Here is an 18,535-nt window from a genome sequence, read left to right as displayed (position 1 = left end):
TCAGAGCAGTAATTGCTTCAGTATTCAATGACCAAAGTGATTTATTTGGTTTATTAAATAAAAAAGGCCATAGTATTGTCTACTGATATGGAACCCACTAAGTTATACATACCAATCCAGTTAATAACAGTGTATGTGAGATTTACCCCCCTCCTCCCATGGCAGTTAATTCTTTGATCAAATGGATATACAGGAATCTGTATAACTTGAAGCATGAGTCTACTTGCAGAAATAAGAAAATCAAACTGATACTGTTTGCACTTAGTTCAAATATTCCATCGTCTTATTTTATAGAAATGTGGAGAATAAACCCTCTTACTACAAAAACACAAACAAGAAATTGATAAGAGCAAGTCAACTTAATAGTCACCTTTCAACTTGTAACACTCGGTACAGTCTGTGGCTTGAAAATGTATTGTTCTGTTTCCCAATATATAAAAAACATGCCCAGGAATGGTACTGTGGGCTGGCTGCTCCTCGTATGCTAGCAATGGTGGAAGAACAGAATTAAAGGTCCTGTCTCCCATGGGCCACACACTTGTAGCAACAATTACCCCAGGTCTTCAGCACCAGCTCCCACATGTACGGTAATTCATTTCCCCAGAGGCTCTGGCAGCATCCCTCAGCATTTTAATATAACCAGAACTGACTTGCAGAAGGGTCATATAGGCATTGCAGTTGCTAAGCAAATGCCAGCACAAAGAAGCAATTTGGGGATATACAGCCTTGTTTCCACAGCCTTCATTACTATGTATTTGTGTGAGGAATGGAAGAAGTAGATGGATGTCTTGTGTTTCATGCTTCTCCATCCTGAACTATTTCAAGCCACTATCCTCTCTGCCTTGGCCCTCTGTCTCAGTTGCAATATAAAGAGAATACTTTACACTCGTCATACAGGCTGCAGAGATAATTCGGGGAAGCATTTGAATATATCACTACTTCTTTTGACAATTGTATTGTACAGCACAGAAGAAATATACCATTTTATACTTTGAAAAATGTGCAATTCATAATAAATAGCAGTTATTGTTATCCATTTCAATCTTAGTGGACTGAATTACAGGAAGAGAAACTATTTGAAAAACTGTGTGTGAAGAAGAACATCAATTGTTTTAAAATGTCCTCCACATCTTCAAATTTCTGGGATTGAACATCCACCATTTGATGGAGCCCTGGTTCAAATCAAGCTAAACAGCCTTTGCACATCTGTGTACACTTTTACACATGTGAACCACGGCAAGAGAAAACACTGTATCATAAATGCACATTAGCCACAGAAATGCCTTTGCTGTCAAAGAATAGGCTATTGAAATGGAATCTTTACCTTCTTACTGCAAGAAGCCCAGCTGAGTTACTCAAGTGTGCGCTGAGAAAAGAGTTTTAATATAATCTACTACAAGTGCTATTCATTATTACATCAAATATCTAAGAGGGCATGTCATTTCTCCCGTGATTCATTTCACTACCTGCAATGGGATAAAGAACCAAAAATACAATATAATCTAAGCCCCATTAACATCTCAGCATGTAACCTTCATAGTTACTTTCAGACTATGTGACAAGATGGCTGTTTATCTTTCAATTTTGCTAAACTACTTTGGGAAGGCTGATATAAGAAAAATGGCTAGGGCTCATGGAAACTGCTGTCAAGAAGTAATATTTCTAGCTCTGCTCCTTGTTGCAGACATGAGACAGCACTGATTGCATCTACCATATATACTTGTGTTTAATTTGATCCACATATAAACCAAAGGGAGGTTTGGAAGCCAAAATTATGGCTTTTGATATGATCCATGGATAAGTCAAGAATCATACTGTGGAGAGGGAAAGGCACCAGAGACACCTTATATGCTAGCTGTCCCTGGCTGCCACGGTTTTCCTGCTTAGTTATTAGTGGTTCCATGACAGAAAGAGTAGAAGGGGTCAGTGCTTCTTTTAAGTTCTTCTTTTAGGTTGCCAATCTACTCATAAAAGGAGATAGTTCGTTTTTTCATACTAGTTTCAGTAAAGTACTTTCACTGACCTGTAGAGAAGTTGAACCCATTTAGGGGGGAGAGGAATTGACTAAAATCACTAGAAGTATACACAATAGTCTTGTTTTTGTGTAATTTAGTATCAGGGACAGCTACCTGGTGCCAGTAAGTACTCTAATTCTGGCGTTGAGGACAATTGTGAGCCATTAAAGAAAGCATTTGTCATTGTTACATGCCTTTGGATTGACTCGAACATATGGCAAAATTGGCACTCCTATCCTATCCTAGTGGAGGGTGGCAAAATTTATTGACAGGAGTTTTGCCATTGCCCTCCTGTTATGGTGAGAAAGTGTGACTTGCCAATGGCCATCCCTTGAGTTTCAACAACTCAATGGGGATTTGAACCCTCCCCTCCTGAGATTGTAGTCCAACATTCAAATCACTATGCCATATGATCATCTTAAAGAAACCATAGCTCAGCTACTGATATTTTACAACTATGTAAGAGTTTCACATTACTTCATATTCTCACGCTGCACTGCATGTTTTAATGACAACCTCTGTGATGTTTCTAATTAACAAGATAGATGTTTTTGAAAAGGATTAAGGAATAAAGTATATGGAAAAATGGAAAAAGTGCCTCTAAGTTTTACAATGAACTACATTCTACTTGTGCCCAATAAGCAAAGATAACTGTCACGTGGCTCTCTGTAACCAGACTTCTCTTGAGCAGCTGCCAAAAAAAACCCCAAACTTTTTTTGCATGCTACACAGTAGAATGCCAAGACAATGCAAGAACAATTTGGGGGGCTGTAAAAACTGTCAGAGCTGACAGCTCTTATTGTTCAGGGAACTTCTGAAATGTGCAAAAGTTTTGGAATTAAACTGAAAAAAAAACCCAGAATAATAAGTATTGGGATAATACTTTCATTACTATCTAACTTGTTTTTACCTATTCCATCTCCATTTCATGATACCATTTTATGCCTGTATGGACCCACAGAAAGAAATGGAAAAAGAAGATTGACACAAAGGCAAATGAATCCCACAGTCTCTACTCATTTTGAGTAATGTTGGGCCAAAATAAACTCTCCCCAATCCCCACCTTCCTGGAATTCATCTTTCCCATCAAATTTTCCTTAGGTTCATCACATCCAAATGAAGGAAGATTTTGTATACTAAATGTGTGTGATAGAGGAGCCATCGTTTAGGAATGGAAAATGGAGTGAGATCCATTTTAGCAACAACTAGAAAACCAGCAATACTTTTGAGCATCCTAGTTAAAAAAATGACATGAATTCCCACTTTTTCCTTGATTATGGTAAACTGTATTCCTGACATTTTAACTAGAGTTTGATTACTTTAATATATTATATTTTTATGAGACTGTACCCCACTCTCCTTATGTTGGTCTATGACCGTAATAAAGAAAGATTTGAAGAGAAGAAAAAAATCTTTCAATAGTATCTAAATTAATGACCAGGGCTTCATTGGGTTTTTCTATTTTACAATATATTATAAAATGATTAATATAATAAGATGTAATTCCAATCCAACTTCTTCTCTATTACCATTGCACTTGATTGGTAGCTGCTCCTGGAGGGCAGGCTCGAAATGTGGAATGTGACAATGCCAAGCTATGCCTTTTATTTTACTAGATATTACTCAGGGAAGAGAAGGGTTGTAGAGCTGCTTTCTATGGTAGCAGCCATATGTTTCCCAAAGCATGCAGTTGCAGAAAAAGGAGGAATCTTGCCTCTAGCCTCCCTGTGAAAAAATTAACTGTTTCAATTGAAGGGATTCTCACTCTGACCCCATTTCTTGGTTAGAGGGCTACATGTATGTGCTTTATGATTGTAAGCTGCTGTAAGCTACACATGGGGGGCCATTCCATTAAAAGGGAGTTCAGAATCCTCAAGCAGACGCGTGGCTCTAGTATTAGAAATCATGATGATAAAGAATGGAATATTAGGCTGAATAAATTGCATTTAGAAGAAGATAATATTTTACTTGAAGATACTTCATTAGTATTCTATAAATAAAATTCTATTGCTATGTTTGAGATGGGAGGTTTTCTGACAGAGTTCATTGCCTACCTTGTCTTCTGTAACAAGTAGCTGCCCTTACTAACCTAGCTCTCTTGTGCAATGCACCTATTACCATTGAGTTCTATGCTTGTGGCATTCCATAGATGTGATACTGTGTGAACCTTTATCTTCAGTATAAAAATTACTGCTGCTGGCATAGCAGCATTGAACTGGATGATGCCTGGGTTTGGTCCAGCTCTAAAATATTCCTGTGTGTTGGAAAGGAGACATCAAGAAAGCAAAGACTTACAGCCTTATCACATGCGGGAAAAAAGTGTCCTAGGACACTTCTAACCCAGTTCACCCATGGAGCCTCATGCCGCCCATCAGATGTCGTAGAGTGACATTCAGTGGGGCTCCATGGGTGAACTTGGGCAACAGCATGGTGGGACATTGCCGCTGCCAACACAGAAGCATCCCCATGTGGTAACACTTTCCCACATGGGATGGGGAAAAGTCAGCTGGTGGCGGGGGCGTTGGAATTGCCGAAGGCTGGCAAATCACAACACTGGACCTTATCTATGTGATGCGGTCCTGACAGAGAAGTAGTTCTGAAAGGTATGAAAGACCAGAGCAGACTTGAGGAACCTGTAACTCTCCAGTTGTTGTTGGACTAAAATTTTCAACGCTCCTGATGCCTGGCGCTCATGGGAGTCAAGAAATTGATTTAATCTAGAGATCCACCATGGGGTAGAACAAGATATAATTTGCCTTGTAAAACTGACTTGGTGTTAAATAATGTAAAGGATGACATTCAATGTGCATTTTCATGCTCTAGAAAACTGCTGTTATTTAAACTTTCTTATATCAAAATTTAACATCTTCCATGCTACTGCGTTTCTCAACTGACTGTCTAAATTTATTCACTAGCTTATGTCAGTCACATTATATAGTCCAATTTCTTAAGGTTGGTGATAAGTTTCAGAACTTTCAGGGTAGCATACCAACAGCTTTATTTATGGATAACATAAAACATTCCTTTGACATGAAAGAATATAATGCTAATATTGTTCAACTGGACCAATTTATACAAGGAAATGAGGTTCAATAGCAACCTGTTTATTCAAACGTCAGTCTGTCCTTCCTTCACTGTCTATCAAATTCTGTCTTTAAAGGCTGTGTGTGTATTTTTGTTTAAGCAGTAAGTGTTCTAGAATGACCTTCAGGCAATTTGCTTTATTTACTACACCCTTACTTTTAAAAGTATGATTGTCAAGCAGTCGTATAAGATCTCTATCCTTGAATACTACGTATCCCATCGTATATACAAAAAGTGCCACTACTTTGGCATGCTATTGTAATTAACAGTTCAAACTTACATTTAAGCAAATACATCTTTTAAAGCTGTTTAATGTTTAATGACAAGGACTATACAGAGCTTAAATACTATCGGGTTAAGCCACCATTCAGGAGTTTGTTGCATTCACTTTTGTGCCATATCTTTCCTAGGTAAGCTAATTTTGTTTCAGGAAAGGCAAAAATAATAAAAGTCACTGCTAAAAAAAGGTTTCTGGAGGAAAAACCACAATCCACATCCATGGATGTTTTCATTTGGTTTCAAATATTTCAAGGCAGGATTAGCCCATCAGGTTAAGAAATTTTGTAATCAGTTGGGCCAATGACACATACCTAATATTACAAACTATCCCAGCATGGTTGTAGTGACTCCCAATTAGTTTTGCCAAACCTTTATAGTTGCAGGAGTCAATTAGCATGTCCAGATCCCCAAAGAAGCCGAAACAAGGCCCTTATAAAGTGGAAGTTTAATTCATATCAGCCTTGAATTAACAACAAAGCTCTTACTCAACATTCAGGCCAAAACTGTAATTCATAGAAACTAACAAGACAGGCACAAATCATGACCCAAAGCTTAGCAATTAAAGCCTACCCCTTCAATCCCTTTGCTCTTCAGCCATTAAAGCACAGATAGACAAGTAAACAAATCCCTTCAAACAAGGTTATTGCAGAGGCAGAGACTCTAACAGTTAAACAGTATATGGCTATCAATAGTAAGTGAAGCTGACAGATTTATATTATATTTGAATTATATTCTCAGAACGTTAGCAATAACTGGATGCTTTTCTGCTGTTATTATTTTAAAATAGATTTCTCACTGAGAGTGAATTGCATGAGGCAGAAAGTCAATCTAGTGGTATCTTTCAAATTAAACACTCATTTTAACAGTAAAGAAAAGTGTTTAATTCACAGTTCTGGAATTCCCAATACACAGACATCTTATAAAGGATGCCAAACTCAGAGGCTTCTTCATACATTTCACCACTAGGAATCTGAAGTTCACAAGTTCTCTTATAATGGTATCTATGAAGGAATGTTCTAAAAAAAGGTACAGGCAAATTAAAAGATGAATAGTAAAGGTAAAAGTTTCCCCTGACGTTAAGTCCAGTTGTGACCTACTCTGGGGATTGGTGCTCATCTCCATTTCGAAGCCAAAGAGCCAGTGTTGTCCATAGACACCTCCAAGGTCATGTGGCCGGCATGACTGCATGGAGCGCCGTTACCTTCCCACCAGAGCGGTACCTATGGATATAGTCACATTTGCATGTTTTCGAACTGCTAGGTTGGCAGGAGCTGGGGCTAACAGCGGGCGCTCATTCCGCTCCTGGGATTTGAACCTGGGACCTTTTGGTCCGCAAGTTCAGCAGCTCAGCGCTTTAACACACTGTGCCACCAGGGCCCCCCAAAAGATGAATATGCGTAGATTAATGTGTTGAACAAATTAAATTTTGTTTCACAGCAAAACCTTCCGTGCTTATGCCAGTTAGACTCTCTTAAATGTTCTAATGTTGGCTTGTCTATCAATCTTGGTATTAGTGAAATTGTTTGCTTAGCTTGGACTAGCTATAGATTTAGTCATTATGTCGATCCATTAAATTGAATGGAACTTGATAATACACTTCTTTCAGTGATTTCAATGGGCTGTCTCTAGTTGTGACTGAATTGTGACCCAACCCATTGCGTTACTAGGTATCTGAAATGGTTGCATAAAAGCTGAATGAAAAACATCTGGGATGTATTTGATAATGAAATCAATCAAGATGAAAGCCATGCAAAATTAAACCAATTTCCTCCAGAATTCTCTGTAAATCTACATATAGAAGTAAGGCACAGTTTTATTACAATTCTTTCCAAATCTCCAGAAAAACCAGAGTTTGGTCAAAGACCTTATGTAAATATTAAAGGTTCTTATGAGACTCCACTCACAGAGTACATTTTATTCAGTGTAGTGGAAAACTCAACCATAGGAGAGAGATTTCAGAGATGAAGACTATGGCAACTAATATCTGTACAATTCCAGAGCTTTGGAATTTATCATAAGTGCTTTGGAAATATTTCCATAGCATATATGTTTATTAAGAGTCTCAGAGCTTCCAGCCACATGGGGTCTGGAAAAGAAATACACACTTTAACTGACCCATATTATTTTTGTCTTTCGTACATTTTTTTTTGGCTTTTTTGATCTGTGGCGTTTGAGAGACAGATTTCAGCGCCAAACCGGGCTCCCACCAAAACCTGGATTTGGCCAAACCAGAACTGTACTGGTTTGTTCATAGTGGAAGTCAACAAAATGAGAAAGAGTATGAGGAAGAGAGGATGAACTTCTAAAAAGGTGTTTCTTCTTTGAGAGTTAAGCTGTATTTCTTTACACATTTATCTAGAAGTAAGTTCAACTGAACTCAACAGAACTTACTTCTGAGTAGACAGATTCACTGTAAGCTGACAAAGGCAGAAATAATTAAAATCTACTTTATAAACCACAGAATATTAGAGATCAAATACTGAATTTCCACAGTGCCCCATCTGTTTAAGAGGGAAACAGGTGTTATAGCACCATTAGAAATAAAACAAATGCAAAATCGTATTCTTAAATAGTACATTTTAAAGTAGTTAAAATAGACTTAGCATTCAGTGCTCATGTTCGAATGCATACAATATTATGCCTTTTTAACCTGAATTAGCTGCTTATTTTAAAAGAATCATGATAAACCTATATGTCAGTAAGAAGAAATTTTAAAGCCATGTTGGAGAGCTCAATTTTTTCATTTTGATTCCACACTGCGTGGTATGAAATATTATCTTTTGAAAATATAAAAACCATTTAACAAATTATTTATCATTAGAGCAATCTCTCCATATTCCTTAGCCATAACGAAGTGCCAAATTCAAGACAGAGCAGTGGTAACTGGTAATGGATATTTAATTATCGTTTTGCATATTTAGAACTATTACAGAAAGCCCAGATCTTGCTGGGTTTAAAAATGAACAAAGCCTATAATGGTTTGCCAATTTGGTACTTATCCCGATTTCTTAGCTGAAATACCAGGCTAAGGAATTCACAGCTATTTACTTACATAAATCCTGTGGCTCCATGATTTGCGACAACCAATTTCCCTCTGGTACTAAAGCAGGAGAACGACCGACCGAATGCTTTTCTGCAGAAGGAAGGGGATCCTGGAAGAGCAGATGGCCTTGGATGAAGCTCTTTAAACGTGATCCGTTTTCAGCGAGCCAAATGAAAACAGAGCCCTTGTGCACACCTTTGCTTGGTATATAGTGCAAGTCAAAAAGAATAAGCATGTAGCTTTGCTTATGTTTAGAAGGGCTGAAGCCCAGTTGTGCTGCGATTGGCAAGCACCTCACAAACAGCAGCCAATCAGTGTGTCTGCTTTTTTCAGGGAAACTCCTGCCCATCTATTCAGCATCTTCAGAGACCATATTTCCAAAGAGGATAGCCTTCTCTCAGTATCTTCAGGGGTGGGAAAAATAATGGTAACTTTTCTCCCCAATCTCTCCCACTTCATTTGCTTTCCTGCTACATTTTTAGGGCTGAGAAATCATCTGAGGAGGGTTCAGATGCATTTCCAGTTTCCACCTTGTAGGGAAAAGAGGAGGGAGAGCGCTTTAGCTCGACAATTACTGATTCCATCACCATGGAAACTGACTGGATGCAGCGAGCTGGATTTGTGTAAAACATCTGCTGCCAGGCTCATAATCAAATGCAATCGCACCCCCCCCCACCCAACTGCTTATCTGATTGGGAGTTTACTTCATATGCAGGCGATGACAGTGAAAACACGAGATGGTGTGTGGGGTGGGGAAAAAGAGAGAGAATCAGCATCTACATGAACGGATACATCATGCCATCTTGCTAAATACAAATGCATACAGATGTAGCTAAAAACAAAAGATGGAGAACATTTGCACATCGAGTATGAGAAAAAAGGTGAAAAAACCTTGGAACAGTTCAGAGGTACAGGGACAACTGTATATATTTTCACAACTAAATTACTCTGTGTTACTTAGGTAAAATTTAGGACATTGATGCTGGATCTCATTTCCATTTGTGCAATGATAATGTGTTGCTCTTGTGTGCCTTCAAGTCATTTCTGAACCTAAGGTGAACCAATCACAGTGTTTTCTTGGCAGAATTTGCTCAGAGAGAGGTTTTGCTTGCTTTCCTCTGAGGCTGAAAAAGTGTGATTTACCTAAGGTCACCCAGTAGGTTCCCATCACCAAGCAGTAGTTTGAACCCTGGTCTCCCAGAGCCCTAGTCCAACACTCAAACCATGATGGCTCTTTGTGAAGGCATCACTCTCTCTAAAAGCCATCTCAGGTGGTGATGGCTGACAGGACTGGAGGCAAAAGAGAGATTATGTATTTATTTATTTATTAGCGACATTTATATCCCACCCTTCTCACCCCAAAGGGGACTCAGGGCGGTTTACAAGTATATATACATACAATATATATTATACAACTATATTGCAATATTATTAGTAATACTGCATGTAATATAAATATACAATTATAATAGTGAATTATAATTATTATTACATTATATTACATCATCATATTATTATTAATATTACATGTATATACAATATATTATAATATTAGTATAGTATAATATTATTATATCGTTAAATTGATACAGGAGATATGGTGGAAATATGTTGCAGCATGACTGGGAGAACTTGAAAGCTATGTTGTTTCCATTGACAATATCTGTATTAGTAAGTCTGGATCTACACTGCCCTATATCCTAGGATCAGATCCCAGATTATCTGCTTTGAACTGGATTAACATAAATCTACACTGCCAGGTAATCTGGGATCAGATCCTGGGTGATAGGGCAGTGTAGATCCAACCTTAGGGCCCTTCCACACAGCCATACAACCCAGAATATCAAGGCAGATGATCCACAATTTCTGCTTTGAACTGGATTATATGAGTCCACATTGCCCTATAATTCAATTCAGTGTGGATTTTATATAGCTATGTGGAAGGGGTTTAAGTCTTCTTACATAAGAAATGAAATATAGCAACTCAGAATTGTTAAACGGTTGTTTAGAAAAACAATTTGGATTCATAGTTTATTTAAATTCTTTGAAGTTTTAAAAAATGTATAGGTCATCTTAAGGTGATATTACTATTGTACTCTACATGAACATCTATAAATATTAAAATGCTCTAATAAATGTGTAAGCAAAGTCAGGGAACAACTTTCACATATCATTTCACACTAAGATGTGAAGACGGCACTAGCTTTTGACGGCACTCTCAATTGTGTGAACAACTGTACCATTTCCAAACTTCAGCAAGGAGGTAATAGTTCTTTGATCTGATCTCTCTCTTGGACAATGTAATGGATTGGTTGACATACCAATATGGTATCTGGACACATCTCTGATCTCATTACCCAGTGGTCACTGTCTGACACATGGGGGGTACTGGGAACTCCGAACTGGCTCACTGGGTACCAAAAATGATTGCTGAACACCTTCTTCCTCCACCCCAAGCTCACAATCTTGCATAAGGGTGCTGGTGTGGGTTTTAGCTTCAGCAACATTACATTTGATCATAATAAAAATAATAAAACTTTTTTATATACCACCCTATCTCCCCAACGGGAGCATAAGTCAAAATGCTCATCCAAATAAACAAAACAAAACACCCACATCTATTTGAAATGACAATAAAACATCTTAAACTTAAAATTGCTTCTCTTTTTCTTTTTTGCCCTGTGTAAATGGACAATATATGAAAAATGCAACTGTGGCTTTAAAATGCACATCGACCCATGGCTAATCCAGGCAACATTCTTAATGCTATTAATGAATTCTTGTTTCACACTCAATTATGCTTGGAAAGTATCCTTAACCAAATCTCTCAGTGACAGTTTGGATTAGGGGGTATCATTTCTGTCAGAGCAGGGATGATAGATTAGCTGGATAGCTACATAGCTAAGCAGACAGAGAGAGTACACTGTTGCACAAAACAACTAGATCAAATATCATTACCTAGTCCCAAAATAAAAGTTTTCTGTAAGTAAACCAGATGAAATAAATTAGAGTTAAATGGGAGAAGGCAACATTTTTTTTGAAAAACAGATGCAAAAACATTACTTTCAACTATTATTTTTTTTTAAAAAATATTCAAGGAGGGTCAAATGCCTACTTTAGTTAGCAATAAGGAATAGCAGGTGTAACTGTATCGACTTTAATACATATTTGTTCAGATGTTGTAAATCTGACATTTTTAACTGTTGTTTATGGTTTCTGATATAATCATATATTCTGTTTTTTAAAACTCCATTTTTCATATAACCTGCTTTTATAAAATATATACAATTTTCCAAGGAAAAAGTCTGCATGATAAAATGGGCTAAACCTTGATGCACTCTCAGAATTCCATTTCTCACACACCTATGATCAAACCTGAAGATATCTCAGCCATCCTGGTGACAGAAATAATCTGGAAAAGGCTATAATGAAGCAGCAATGGGTGCACCTATACTGCAGAATTAATGCTGTCTGACACACTTTAGTGTTATGGAATCATACAGTTGTAGTTTTACAAGATCTTTCACTTTCTCTGACTAATAATGCTGGAGACTAAGCATAATTCCCTAGCACTGAGCCATGGCAGTTAAAGTGATGTCAAACTGCATTAATTCTACAGTGCAGCCTTGGAACACTCAACTAGAAGACTGCCATGTGACTCCTAATGGTGGTGGTGGTCAACGTGTTGCATCCAGTACAGGCAGTCCCCAAGTTACGGACAAGATAGGTTCTGTAGGTTTGTTCTGAAGTTGAATTTGTAGGTAAATCCAGACCAAAATAAGCTTTTAGCTTTGGATAGCATAGGGAAGGGTTAACACCACTGTGGTATTTGATTTGGTCTCAGTGCCCCTGTTCAAAAGATTTCACCTCACTTTCTGTGATATTTGGCTTTTGAAAAAATTGTTTTGTTGTGCAAACAAGGATTCGGGATAAAGCTTCAGTTGTGACACCTTTTCCCCATGATACCTGTTTCAGAAGTGATTTTCCCTTCCTAGGGGTAGATTTCCCCCACTTCCTGATGTCTCACCCCCTTTCTTAACTATGAGTCATTTGTAATTCGGATGTTTATAATTCGAGGACTGTCTGTACTCTCAGGTTGTTGGGATTTTTCCCACTAGTTATTACAGGGTATATAAACTCCAATTCACAACAGTAGTTCATAACACCATTGTTAATAATTAAGTAACCACTGCAACTATTAAGTTATCTGCTTCATAGGTTGATGCCAATAGTTTTCAAAAATAATCTAATCAAGTATGGAATAGACATATTTAAGAATTAGAAAAGAGACAGAGCAGGAACATCTATGAGTATAACAACCTGCTTCTATAAAGGAGGCTACTACTATTGTGTTTCCTCGAAAATAAAACAGTGTCTTATATTAATTTTTGCTCCCAAAGATGCTCTAGGTCTTATTTTCAGGGGATGTCTTATTTTTCCATGAAGAAGAATTCACATTTATTGTTGAACAAAAAAATGAACATCTATTATATACTGTACAGTAGTTATCATCACAAATCAGTATAACCAGAAAAATTGTGAATCCTATCAAGAATTTCTTGTTACTACCATTATTTCCATGTACAACACTCTATGGTATGTACATTTACCGATCCTACATGCTCTGGTGTTCTGTTTGGCGGGCATGCTTCCAAACAAAAACTTTGCTAGGTCTTACTTTCGGGGGAGGCCTTATATTTAGCAATTCAGCAAAACCTCTACTAGGTCTTATTTTCTGGGGATGTCTTATTTTAGGGGAAACACTTCCCACATGTGTTTCTTGGCACTTGGGAAACCCAGTTAGAAAGAATAACACAAAGTAATTCTGATTTTTTTTGTCTTGTATTTGCATACTCTGAAGTGTTTTGGGGAAATTATTCTGTGTAGAATTGTGTACTTATAAAACTGGTATTTTGGTGCAATCCTGTCTGTTCCCACAGAACAAGCAAGCTTATTTCAAAAAACAGACAACAGTGATATTATTTTCCAACCCAAGTATTCAATCACAGAAGCATAGAAATACAGGCGCAGCAACAAAGTTTTCTGTTCACTGATGCACTTGAACCATATACACTTTCCTGCATGATATTCAATTCGAGTCTCCCTTCCAGACTTTGTCCCATTTCCACTCCAGTCAGCCATCATTTTATGTCCCTGAGTATGCTCATTCCTGACTGAGCTGCTTGTCTGCCATAATATCTGAAATATCCCTTTCCCTTGCTACCACTATCATACTATCTAGATTAAAGGTACTTAAAGTAAAACGGCAGCCGTACTGGGAAAAGCAGTCTTGGGCTAAGAGGAACTATAGAAACCTCACTGTCAGCAGCCTCATTCATTGTGATAACCTTATTTCACTGAAACAAAACCTCTGGAAAATTATCCTCTTCCTCTCCTCTTCCATTCAGCTCTGATAAGGCCTATAGTCTACGAGTTTTCAGGCTGAATTCCATACACAGTGACTTGCAAAATGAAACTCTGCTATTACATGTTCACTGACATTTATATCAGTAAGAATTCATGCAGCTAAGGTGGACTGCTAATTTAGCTTAAATCTATATATATAAAAGAGTGATGGCATCACGGCGATTCACAAAACAACAAAAGTACAGGCCCCCCAACCTCAAAATTTGACAACACAACCCATCATCCACGCCTCAAGGTTGATACAACAAAAAGAAAAGAAAAATAAAGTCCTAATTAGAGGGAGAGCAATAATTTTTTTTATCCAATTGCTGCCAGTTTAGAGGGCTAATCTCTGCCCACTTGGTTGCCTAGCAACCAAGGGACAGCCAGGTTTCAGTTAGGGGACAGGCATATTTAGGCCTCACTTAGACGTCTTCCACAGATTATCTAATTTGCACTGGATTATATGGCAGTGTAGACTCAAGGCCCTTCAACACAGCTATATAACCCATTTATAATCTTATATTATCTGCTTTGCACTGGATTATCTTGACTCCACACTCCCATATAATCCACTTCAGTGTGCATTTTATACAGCTGTGAAGAAGGAGCCTCATATAATCCAGTTCTGAGCAGATAATATAAGATTAGAAATATACAGTAGAGTCTCACTTATCCAACGTAAACAGGCCGGCAGGATAAGTGAATATGTTGGATAATAAGAAGGGATTCAGGAAAAGCCAATTAAACATCAAATTAAGTAATCGTTATACAAATTAAGCACCAAAACATCATATTATACAACAAATTTGACAGAAAAAGTAGTTCCATGCGCAGTAATGCTATGTAGTATTTACAGTAGAGTCTCACTTATCCAACACTCACTTATCCAACGTTCTGGATTATCCAACGCATTTTTGTAGTCAATGCTTTCAATATATCGTGATATTTTGGTGCTAAATTCATAAATACAGTAATTACTATATAGCATTACTGTGTACTGAACTACTTTTTCTGACAAATTTGTTGTCTAACATGATGTTTTGGTGCTTAATTTGTAAAATCATAACTTAATTTGATGTTTAATAGGGTTATCCTTAATTCCTCATTATCCAACATATTCGCTTATCCAACGTTCTGCCGGCCCGTTTATGTTGGATAAGTGAGACTCTACTGTACTGTATTTACAAATTTACCACTAAAATATCACACTGAATTTAAAACACTGACTACAAAAACATTGATTATGAAAAGGCAGACTGCGTTGGATAATCCAGAACATTGTATAAGCGAATGTTGGATAAGTGAGATTCTTCTTTAATATGAAATAATTACTGGGATAGAATAATGCAGAACAATATAATCTCTAAAACCAGGACAGTAAATAAACGGGAATTCCACACAGGAAACAATCAGGGCCAGCTAACACCTCCCAACAAAGTATTCCCATCATCAAAGTCTGGCAAATCCTGTTTTCTCAGGGCCACAGACAGTAGAAGCACATAAAATATCGCAAACAACAACACTCTGAAAACAAGGGAATTCCAGACAGGAAACAATCAGGGCCAGCTAACACCTCCCAACAAAGTATTCCCATCATCAAAGTCTGGAAAATCCTCTGTTTTCTCAGGGCCACAGACAGTAGAAGCACATAAAATATCGCAAACAACACCACTCTGAAAACAAGGGAATTCCAGACAGGAAACAATCAGGGCCAGCTAACACCTCCCAACAAAAAATTCACTCAGGGAGGAAACAGCCAGGCTTTAAAGCTGCAAGGCCATTACATCCTAATCATTTTTCCTAATTGCAGCATTCATACTTGCCTCCAACAAACAAAAAAACCCAATCAGAAATATTGTATATTCACAACCTTTAGGAAATAATATCCCCTGATGGTGCAGCGTGTTAAAGCGCTGAGCTGCTGAACTTCTGGACCGAAAGGCCACAGGTTTGAATTGGGGGAGCGGAGAGAGCCCCCACTGTTAGCCCCAGCTTCTGCCAACCCAGAAGTTCGAAAATATGCAAATGTGAGTGCATCAATAGGTACTGCTCCGGCGGGAAGGTAACGCCGCTCCATGTAGTCATCCCACATGACCTTGGAGGAGTCTACGGACAACGCCGGCTCTTCGGCTTAGAAATGGAGATGAGCACCAACCTCCAGAGTAAGACACGACTGGACTTAATGTCTGGGGAAAACCTTTACCCTTGACCTTAACTACCACCAATTTCCCATACCACCATACTTCGCCACAGCAACGCGTGGCCGGGCACAGCTAGTATAAATATATGAAACAAAACAAACAAAACACCATTGTGGTGACATGATCTCCATTAACATTGTAAGCAGACAATGGCTGACCCCTTTCAGTGCACTAAATTATTCAAGTTGCAATGACAGCTCAAGTCACACTGTATCATTTCACTTGCTGACAATCAACCCTGCTAAAAATGTTTTCATACACGTGGCTGCTTTGAACAGAAGAAACATAATGCTTATCTCCATTGCTTTTCAATGAATTTATATTCTGCCATGCGCTCCCGAGGGGGGACATGCTTGTATAATCAGGACTGGGATCATTCTTGCAGCCATTGTGATTTTCAGCTGTTTTGACTTAAAGTAGAATTCTTCTGCCAAAGGTCTTGGACCCCTTTATGCTACATAATTATAGTGCTTATAACCCCCCCCCCCCCCGGTAGTGAAAGGCAGGATATAAATATGGTAAATAAATAAATAAATAAGCTATAGCAAGGTAGGATGAGATCTTGGGATTTCACATTTAGGGATGGGTACTTAGAATTCCCCATCAAAGAGTTCTAGAGTTTCACCAAAGTACAAAATGTATGGTGTGAAAGGGCCTGTCATTTGAATCAGGAAGGAACTTTGGGTGGAACTTTTGAATTAATTCAGCTACACTCACATTCTACTGGAACCGATCAAAGAGCATCATTGGTTAAAACTGTATAAATTAATCATTACAAAACATTGAGTCCATATCTTTTTTATGTGGCGAGTATGTAGAGCAATGCTAGCTGTAGTTTTTCCACTGGCCCAGAATTTTCTCCATAAGTGTTGACTTTTTTATGACATGCTATGAAATGTATCAGGTGTAGATAGTTGTTGGGGACACTTCACAGCTTCCGTTTGGTGAGACAGCAGCTCCGTATATAACAAGAGAATTTAATTGGCCATAAGCGCAGAGTTAGTGGCTCTGCCCAAGTGTATTGCTAAAATGCAATACCATTCTGTCTAACAGACAACACTGACAGTTGATTAATTTATATACTATTATTAGGATAAACTCATCCAAAAAGAAGAAAATTAATTCTGTACATATAGGTGAACCCATAAGTGTACAGTTACCTATAATTTGTAAATGGGGAAAAAGCTGTACAATGGCATCCGGGATGTAAATATTCTCCCCCCTTACAAAACAAGAGCAACTGAAGCCTTATACGCATTCAGTTATGTATGCAGTATTAATTTCTGTCTTCATAGACCTGTCAGCAACTTATGCCTGAGAAAAATTTATAATATCACAAAGGATTACCACCTCACCCTCTTCATAGGAGATCTGCTACAAAACAGGAGCTTTTTTGTTGAGCAGATGGTGAAAACAGAAGAACGGAGTGTGCTCTCTCCATTAATGTTTAACATTTACACATATGATCAGCCATTACCAGAAGAAAAAAAGAATTTGATCTATGCTAACAGTCATGCCATCACTGCTCAAGCAGAGCTTTGAAATGGTTGAACAGAAGCTCTCTGAAGCTTTAGGTGCTTTTACTGCCTATTACAGGGGAAACCAGCTGATTCCTAATCCATCCAAAATGCAGACATGTGCTTTTCATCTTAAGAATAGATAAGCATCTCGAGCTTTGAGGATTATCTGGGAAGAAATCCCACTGGAGCATTGCAACACACTAAAATATCTGGGAGTTACCCTGACTTACAAGAAGCACTGCTTGAATATCAAGCAAAACGTGGGTGCTAGAAATAATATCATACAAAAGCTGACTGGCACAACTTGGGGATCACAACCAGATACAGTGAAAACATCTGTCTTTGAACTTTGCTATTCTGCTGCTGAATATGCATGTTCAGCGCGGAATACATTGCACGACGTTAAAACAGTGGATGTGGCTCTTAAAGAGACATGCCGCATTATCATAGGATGTCTACGCCTGCACTAGAAATTATACTGCATCACCTGATATCAGTCGGGAAGTAGCAGCCAGTAATAAAAGTATCAAGGCATTGACATCTCCAGCCCATTCTCTGGATATCAGCCAGCATGCCAAAATCTTAAATCAAGAAATAGCTTTCTAAGATTCACAGAGATACTCATAGTATCTCACCTCACCAAGTGATATTCCAAAAGTAGCAGGTTAGAACCCAGAACCTCAATCAGTGGCTGATACTGGATGAGAATCTCCCCCTGGGCATACGGAAGACTGAGCGACTGGTACCACAAGATGCAGAGCCAATCTTAAGAAATGGGGCTACAAAGTGCAGCCCATGATATGAGAGTGTGGAGAAGAGCAAACCGCAGACCACTTACTACAATGTAACTGGAGCCCTGCCACGTGCACAAAGGAGGACAGCGATACCAGAGGCACTCCAAGTGACCAGTTTCTGGTCAAAGGAAATTTAGTATAATGTAGGGTGAGGTGCCTGCCAAAATCTGTTCAGTTCTGGAATAGTTTG

The 18,535-nt window shown here is 38.2% G+C and overlaps 1 protein-coding gene across 4 annotated transcripts in view; it reads right to left on the bottom strand.

Annotated features, from left to right (window-relative positions):
* The window catches only part of elmo1 (engulfment and cell motility 1), a 393,582-nt gene that overhangs the window by 72,118 nt on the left and 302,929 nt on the right, over positions 1-18,535 (bottom strand). Inside the window, exon 1 of one of the 4 annotated variants that reach the window (XM_008112856.3) lies at positions 8,431-8,986. The exons of the other annotated variants lie outside the window; for them this stretch is intronic. The gene's annotated coding sequence lies outside the window, so the exon portion shown is untranslated. Of the gene's footprint in view, positions 1-8,430; positions 8,987-18,535 lie in introns of those variants that run through there. 4 annotated transcript variants of the gene reach the window in all.

Source organism: Anolis carolinensis, chromosome 6 (assembly GCF_035594765.1).
Source record: "Anolis carolinensis isolate JA03-04 chromosome 6, rAnoCar3.1.pri, whole genome shotgun sequence".
Taxonomy (NCBI): Eukaryota; Metazoa; Chordata; class Lepidosauria; order Squamata; family Dactyloidae; genus Anolis; species Anolis carolinensis.
This window is presented reverse-complemented; position numbering and strand designations above follow the sequence as displayed.